General features: G+C 30.1%; 2 long non-coding RNA genes across 2 annotated transcripts in view; one reads left to right on the forward strand and one right to left on the reverse strand.

The window, feature by feature from the left end:
- The window catches only part of LOC136796229 (uncharacterized), a 34,486-nt gene extending 27,061 nt beyond the window's left edge, over positions 1 to 7,425 (reverse strand). Inside the window, exons 1-2 of the long non-coding RNA XR_010843919.1 lie at positions 7,270 to 7,425; positions 3,369 to 3,552 (exon numbers count right to left, since the gene is read on the reverse strand). This is a non-coding gene — a long non-coding RNA (uncharacterized lncRNA). The remainder of the gene's footprint in view (positions 1 to 3,368; positions 3,553 to 7,269) is intronic.
- A 259-nt stretch (positions 7,426 to 7,684) lies between these two features.
- Positions 7,685 to 8,928, forward strand: part of LOC136796230 (uncharacterized) — a 9,312-nt gene continuing 8,068 nt past the window's right edge. Inside the window, exon 1 of the long non-coding RNA XR_010843920.1 lies at positions 7,685 to 7,798. This is a non-coding gene — a long non-coding RNA (uncharacterized lncRNA). The remainder of the gene's footprint in view (positions 7,799 to 8,928) is intronic.

An 8,928-nucleotide genomic window follows, 5' to 3' on the forward strand; every position in this document is an offset into this window, starting at 1 on the left:
AAGAAATGTTGGAATTCTATCAAAGGATAGAGTATTCAATAGACTGTATCATGTCGTTTTATTTTAACTCATATCACATTTACTAATCGTATTTTTTATTTATTAACTGTAATTTTCAATAAATAAATTTTAAATAATTACATTTTATGACATTTATCTCATTATTTAACATAATCACAACAACAAAGCTCAGTTTTTTTTTTTACCCCCTACCTCGTCATTTCTGACATGCAGGGGGAGAGGGTTATCTACTGGGTACCACTCTATTCTAGCCATGGTAAGGAATCAAGTTTTCTTTTCGAAGGACCACCATAGAAATAAAAGTCGACCCCCCACACTCGATTCAAACAAACACCAAGTTGCAAGTTGGTGTTTTAATCTGCTCAGCTACAAACAGCCTATGCTTACGGCTATATAATTAATTTTGGAAGAACTTCTCGCAGTCTCTTGATCTTTCAAAAAGTCAAGCAAGCAGTAGAACCATTCTGGAAGAACAAATATTGAATAATATACAATTTTTATTACTTCATACCTCAAGAATTTCTGCACAGCTGCGAGTACATGCGTTCATAACCTGTTTCAAACCCTTTTTTTCTCTCTCATTACTTTTTATAAGTAAAGTATGTATAATTTTGGATTATTTTTATTAATAAATAGTTGTATCGCATAATTGTTAATAATAATTATTTATATTTTGACCACTTGAGGATGAAAAACTTATTAAATTCTCATAATGAGAGGTTTTGATATTTTTATCCTCCCGAAATGGCAAATTACACTCTGTATCGCAGAGAAAACTTTCTCTTGTATATTTTATCAGTACCACTGCCAGAATGAAGAGGTGTTATATATATATTTTTTTTTTGTAATCTTAGGAATTCATTCTCTTAAAACCAACATACTTATCGACGTTCCAATCAAGTAGTCTGTATTTACTTAATAAGATGTTATAAAGTGCATCCTTCTTCTCCTTATCATGATAATGTGATAATTCGCTGAAGAGGAATGTGTTGCTCAAATGTAATAAATTAAAACCGACTTTTATAAGTATAATGCTTGTGACAAAGTACACGCTCAAGCATTCTTGGACAAAGAGATTGACTATGATGCTGGTCTAGCATGCTTGAGTGAAAAAGGAGACAATAGGGAATGTAAAAACCACAAAAGCATTTCACTTCTCAGTACACCTAGGACACTATATTCTAAAATTCTGAAGAGAGGAATGTGGAGGAAAAATTGGAGAAGATATGGATTCAGGGACCCATTAAGTATCCAATGCGCTCTATAGGCCTTATTGGCAGCAGTGCTTCTGTACCAATCAATAATAATGAAGACCTAACGAGCCCGCAGATTCGACGCCGATACCACAAAACGCTCCCTACATACATCTTTCTAGTGATGCCACTCCAAACCCAATTCTACTAAACCAATTTTTAAGCAATCCTCTTATCTACGTTTCGGTCTACCCCTCGGGCCAATTGATAAAAAAAAAATCCCAATACATAATACTCACTAGGAGGCACATTACTGAAAAAGGGTTGGAGAAGAGCAAGGAACTTTCAGCATGTTTCATTCATAAGGTATTTGACAGGATAAGAAAGTTTGGCATCATCAGAGCTTTAGAGGAATGTAATATTGATCGGGACCTTGTCAGAGAAACATTGTTGAACAGAAAATAGCCTCTCAAGAATTGAGAACCAAATTAGGGAGCATTTTTAGAGAATTTATTTATTTAAAAAAAATCTAATGGCCACCTTTCCCGGACTTTAGATATATATTTTTCGAAAATAGCTAAAACTTCAACTCGAATCCACGAATTTACACAAAACTTTGGTACGTCTGTAAGGTGCTAAGTGAATATTTTTTGATGTGCGCAACACACCAGATTTTTGTAAGTTTTTATTGCTTGCTTTTCCCTCCCCTACGACCCTTTTGTCGAATATAATAAACTTGATCAACACTTTGTCAATTGAGTGCATAATTTTTATCTCAGTATCTAATCAATCCGTTATTTTTTTGTAACCGTGAGCTCTGGAATTGAACATCGTTGGATATGAATGGAGAATAATACATACGTATTAATGCCAAGAGCTAGATTTAATTTTTTTTTTTTTTAATATATTAACACTCCTTTATTTATGATTTTCCCCATCGTGGTCCACAGTGAAATACTTAAATAAAACAATATTAAGTTCAAATAACAGTCATAATATTGTTTTCTTCGACAAGGATAATTTAATAACAAAATATTGAAAAGAAATAAAGTCATTGTTGATAGTCAGCGTAGTTGATTACTCGTTACGAGGATTAATGATTTATAGTTCTGTATTTTAGAATAAAGTTTACCAAGAAAAAAATCTGTTTAACCCTCAATGTTTGTAGTTTAATGACAGTACAATACAACGTATTTTAGATTCATTACACCAAAGTGAAAAATAAAATAATATTATGATAATTATAAAAAATAAACTATAGAGTAATGATTTTCTTATTTTATTTTAAATATTTTTTGTACTGTAAATAGTATTATTTAACTCATTTCAAAACCAAATGAATATGTTCAATGTTTAAGGATGAAATAAATATATTGTCCAAGTTTATGTACAATAAAATAAATGAGTGCGAAAGTCGCTTAAGGTTTCCACTTAGTGATTTAAAGATGCCTAAAGCTTAAGTATGAAAAATTTTAAAGAAAAATCAATACCTCTAATGACACATGCCACTTGCACTCGTCCCTGTAGCTAAAGTGAATAATATCTTTAAAAATAGCTACAGAACATAGTTAGTTATCAGATTATTTTTTTTTGGATTTAAGGTCCAAATTAAGAAAAATTAAAACAATTGTTTCCACAGACATTATATAATTTATTAGTAAATATCACTTTTTCAAAAGTATTTATTACACATAAAAAATACATGTTTTTTCTTTCGAAGTAAATTCATAAACCATAAATATATACAACGATTAATCAAATAAAATATCTGATGCGTGATTTTTATAAATCAACGTACGCTGAATATGCAGCCCAGTGAGTAAGGTGCATCCTATCTCCTGGGAGTTCGAGTCCGCCAGTAGCAAATTATTATTTTTTCCGTTATGTTAGTCTCTAAAATGTGGGTACGTTGGAAGAAAAATCTGGTCGCTGAGCAAATCCTGATAAAATCGCCTTCCTGCACAACAGTACTTACAACTTAACCTGGAGTGGATCGCGATTATGAACTCCAAGAGGAAGAGATCAACTTCAGTGTATCCCCTCCCCTTAAAGCTTTTGTTAAACAATATATAACGAAATTATTAACCTTTCGTTAAATACTATGTAACGAAATTCTTAAACTTGTGTTAAACTCCATACAATAAAATTACTTACTTGTAAAAGACTTAAGGCATCTGATCTTTGTTGCTGAAAGTCTATGAGATTTTGATTTAAGATATTTGGTCGGTACAATTTTATAGTAGTCTAGTTGTTCTCATAAACATTTTGAAAACGTGCTCATAGATATATTTCGAACTTGAAACATTTCACAGTTAATACGTCTTTTAACCGAATAAATCTACAAATCATCAAGGAAATTTAATGGTTAACTGTATAGTTTTAGAGATATTTCGTTAAACTATTAAGTTTATATTCTAACCTAAATACTTTAATGGCAATTTGGTTTATTGGGTCTTCCACAGCTACAATAACTATTCATTCGTTTAATACATATAAATTGATTCATCCGGTTCAGATTTGTACTAAAGCCTTTTATGTTAATACATTGTTAGTTCTGTTGTATATTTAAGTAGCTGAAGTGTCAGAAAAACAAAAGCCAAATCCATGGCAAATGAAATTTTTACAATAAAAATAATTTTGCCCTAATTAACAAATATAATTAAATATTATGCATATATTATTAAATAAAGATATATATTTTTCTCGAGACTCTAGTTATTTTGATAATAATAGATATAAAAAAACACTCCGACTAACCCTTAATTTGGCAAGGATATAAAAAACGTACAAAATTTTCATTTATTAGTTGATATAAGTTAAAACAAGGTATATGAATTAATAAATAAAAATAGCCGTTATTAATAAATTTGTGATGTAGTTAGTATCTGTTAACAGCCCATTTTAACCAGATGGAGAACAATATTTTTTATGTTGCTTTTTGATAAACTAATTTTAGAGTTTTAAAAATTTTAGCAAAATCTTGACTGACAAAATCTTTATTGGATCCCACATTTGTCTCATAGATTTTGGGGAATTTTGATCAGATTAATATATCAATAAAATATAGGAATCTTTTAAATATTATGGGTCATCTTGAAGACTTGAGTCCTCAAACATTTTTTTTATATTACTGCATAAAATTTATATTATAGACTTGTATCCACTTTTGAGATCTCAATCATAATATTACATTACATATTTACAGACTAATCAGATTCCTCCCCAGGTTGAATAAAAAAATCATCTTCAGTTTTATTAATATACGATTTTATTATAATTTACTACACTGAAAATGTGGTGGTAAACACTAAGTAAAAATCTGTCAACTTTCATTCATTTTTTTTTAAAGGGAATATAATCATTTGTCATGTCATTTTATATCTCTGGTCATGACTATAGTAGAAAAATATTGTACAGTATCGATAAACTCTTATTGCAAAACGGAATCATTAAAAATATAAACCATAAAAATAATGGAACTTGTGAGAATATTAGAGGCCAACACTTCCTAGGTGTCCTGGAAAAAAAATTGATGTGTGTAAAACACATTTTGTTTTATATCTCTGGTTCTGAAAAATTGACTGAAGCAGAAACATTAATTTAATACCAAAATGTTCCATTTGTAAATCAGAAGAATAAACTTAAAAAATCTTGGGGTGTTACATTTGCTAACAATATCAAAATAATTTAAAAAGGACCATTTTCGAGATAAAACATAGGTTTTTCTCAAAACTTATTAAGATGTTTCAATTTGAACATCTTGTTCCATTGGTAGGCATTGGAACTATCCATTATCTCAGAAAATCTCAATTATTTAAAATAAAAAATTGATAAACCCTATTAGAACGATTGATTTCCCTTGAATTTTTTAACTTATTTTCTACCATTCGCAACCGTAGATAAGAAGTGGTGGGAGTTCGATCTCTTCTCAAATAAACTAACCAGTGTGTCGTAGCCTTTAGACTTAAAATTATTCCCAATAACATATTGATCCAGAAATCCCTGTTCTTTAAAAAATGTCCCTATCTCAGAAATAATAAAAATGATTCTTAGATTACTCTTCCATTAATTACCTGAACATAATGTGATCAAATCTAGAACACTTGATCTTATTTCAAGCAAAGCAGTCAACTGAATCAATAATTTTTAATCAAACTAATATCAATGGATTATTATAAAACTTATTTGGGTTTACTAAATCAGTATTTTTATTAATATTGGAATAAAACCAATTATTTGCCATATAATGAAATTACAAAAAGTAATAATTGTTCTGGGATATATGTTATATCCCAATCTTGGTTGTTGTAAGATCAATCATCAAGATGGCTGTGGTTTAGGGCTCTATGAACACCAAAGGGCACAACCCAGGTCTAATCAAACAAATTAGAGACCGGAGATAAAAAAATAAAACGTGTAATTTATTTTCCCCTTTTTTGTAAGAAGATAAGGAGTATGTCAATTCTGTTACGCTGGCATTGGAAGCAGGATTGAGTCCAATCCTTTTAGTATTTTTTATATTTGTCCAAATATAACGACTAGTTACGATTTTGGTAGTTATTGGGTGTGGCAATCAATGAATTGTTGCAAATGCCGCTATTCTAAACCTGAAAAGTAAATATATCTCTTCTATTGAAAAATAACATGTTTAATGGGAGAATAGAGACTGGTAAGATGTATGGCAGGAGTTGATTTAGATCTCCAACAATTCTATGTCGCCAAGTTGAGCTTCTGCAACTTCATTGGAATTGACTGCAATAAATGTTGTTGTTTATGACAGTCAAAAGACGTACTGCACGGTTGGAACGTATAAAGATAGAGTGTACACACTAGAGTTCATCAATGACTTTATTTTTCTTCGTGTTAATAATTATGTAATGGCAAGATAAAAAATCTAAAACAATTATAGGTTTATTAACCTCGGCGATAATAAAAAGCCATTCAAAGGATCTTCTAATACAGAGGTCTAGTATATATTTCAATATATTTTGATATAGAATATTTTTACCATATGTTTTTATTTTGAACCAAAAGTCCTTATTTAGCCAGATTCTTCTCATTTTAATAATTTCGATAATTACTATAATTCGATAATTTCGAAGTAATATTACGAAAATATCTGCTCCAGTGTTCTTTAGAAATATGCAATTGGGTCGAATATCATGAATGAAAATGTGATTTGTTTCCATCGTTGTACCTCATGAAGCCCTTGGACAACGGGGAAGTCGTCCGCTACAATACATGGTGGAGTGCATTTTCGCGTCCTACCTACGAAGTTATAATGGTAGTAACAAAGGATTCATACCATAGTTAAAGCAATATGATATGATTGGCAATGGAGATGATTGGATTGAGAACCATTTATGGATTTTATCTGTCAGTAAGAATTATGTAAGGTGATCCTTAGTTGCTGAAATATTGGCCTAAGATTTTTGGGAAGGCACCGTAACAACAATGTTTTTAAAAAATTCATTGATTACTGTATCTAGAGCAAGAGATTTGATATGATTTAAGAGTTGAGAAGATTTGTGATTCACCAGTCTCCACATATGAAAACAGTTTCAGTCATTTCTGAGTTTCAGTGTGGGTACAATTAATTATCACCCTGTCTTTTAACGCTGTATATAATTACTATTAGATGGATTTTATAAAACGTAAGATATTTTTGTCTGTATAATCGTGTCATATCCTTGAGTCGACTCCTGTGGGTTCTGGAGCCTTTCTGGGATCCACCCAGCCTCTTGAATTGGTTACCCTTGATGGATAAAAATCTGATGGTCGAGCGTAATTCTGACCAAATCACCTCCTTGTACAACTGTTGGTCTAGTAAAAATACTTCTTTACAAACTACTGAACCCTTCATGGGTTATAGTGGTACAGATTTAAATTTTTAAAGATATTTGTGACAGAATTTCTAAATTAACAGAACTTATCACCTTGTCTAATTGATTTTGGTCCTATATTATTTTTAAACTTGTAAACTGAGTCTCTAATTGAATAAGCCACATTTCGGAAGCAGACTTGTTAAAGGAATTTTAGTAGATAAGTGTGATACCTCTGATGATGATGTTGCTTCTTTTCATTTTGAAATGAAATATTCTCGTTGACCTCAATCATAATCGGTATTAGAACTGTAGTAATAAACAATAATAGATTGTTACATTTTCACTACGTTTTTTTTTAATTAACTATATTTACAGATAACTGAGTGAGTTTTAAACAAAGCGAGTAAGCTAGAAAGCAGTAATAACATATGTTTTTTTTTATTTTTGTAGTAGTGGTAGGTTACCTTACGGTTATGAGCTATATCTGCTATCATAAAATGTTGGAAAACTAATAGAGATGTGAGAAGAGTGTAAAGTGAGTGGTGGGAGAGGAAAGACTATAAAATAAACATATATAAGCGTTATCTAAACTATTTCTATATATAACTATTTATATGATGTAGAAAACAGTGTCACAGGCAGCTGCATCTAAACAGAACATAGATGCTCGTTTTTTTTTTTTAATTTAAGTTAAGCTCCAAATGATTTTATTACATATCTTACTGCTGATTAAGTATGCAGTGACTAGTGAGATTTTTGGTAAGTATAAGTTGTTATGGCTAATATATAAAAAGAACAATAAACGCATAAGTTGACGTTTTCGTTCAACTAATTTTTAGTTAATCTTTGTCTGATCGTTTAATAATAATAATATATTTCAAATTTAATTCAAAGAATTTTTATTAATTTATTGAGTCGCTATTTTTTTAAACGGTGGTTTTTATATATATTATCATGCTGCTACAATACAGTTATCATGCTAAATTACTCACTATGTTTGTTTTGTTTTTTATCATCGCTAAAATCGTCGTGGTAAAAACAGTCGTGGGTATCTCTTAAGATCCTTTGTTTTTTATTTTGTTCACCCTTATTAAAATTAGACTTTTAAATAAATATGTGTGTTATAACATCAATAGGAAGATAAGAAAATAAACACGATTGCAATGAACCTTCAATTAAGCACGAAGGACCAGAAAATAATTTTGTAATATTCAAGGTGATTTTTGTTACAATAGTTAAATGAAAGAAAAGCAATTTAAATGCAATAGAAATAATTAAAAATAAGATGAAATACCAAGAATAGAATAAATGTAATGCATTATTTCTAGGACTTATAGGTTGATTGTTGCAGTGCCTATGAATGTTTAGTTACCTTTTACCTAATTTGGTTCAGAAAAGATGGAAAGTATGGCGAAGGGTAGAAGATAATTAGGGAGAAAAAAAGATAATTGAAACTGATGTAGACCAGTGTAGAATCTTCAAGGTTGTAGGTCTTCACAGATGAACACAAAGTAAAATTAATAGAAAATTATTAACGCTGAACAACTGCGCATCAAATTGGTAAGGGGCAAGAACAAAAGTAGGTAAGCCACAGCGAGGTGAAACCGAACTTGACAAGGGCTTGCCATAAAACGAACAATATTAAAGTACGTCCATATCTGTCGAGAGTGCGAAGATCTCTAATCTAACAGGCTATATACTTAAATGTTAATAATATTTATATTATATCCTTCTGAAAACGGAATAATAGGAATTAGTTAAATTTAACATGTTGTTTAGAGGTTATTTATACATCTAAAGGAATGATTTTTAGAATAAAAGTTTGTAATGAACGTTTATGGAAAAAGTTCGATAGTTTTTAAAGAAATGATTTAAAAATTGTTCACAAT

This window comes from Halyomorpha halys, unplaced genomic scaffold, assembly GCF_000696795.3.
Source record: "Halyomorpha halys isolate HHAL.00 unplaced genomic scaffold, Hhal_1.1 Scaffold6.1, whole genome shotgun sequence".
Classification (NCBI taxonomy): Eukaryota; Metazoa; Arthropoda; class Insecta; order Hemiptera; family Pentatomidae; genus Halyomorpha; species Halyomorpha halys.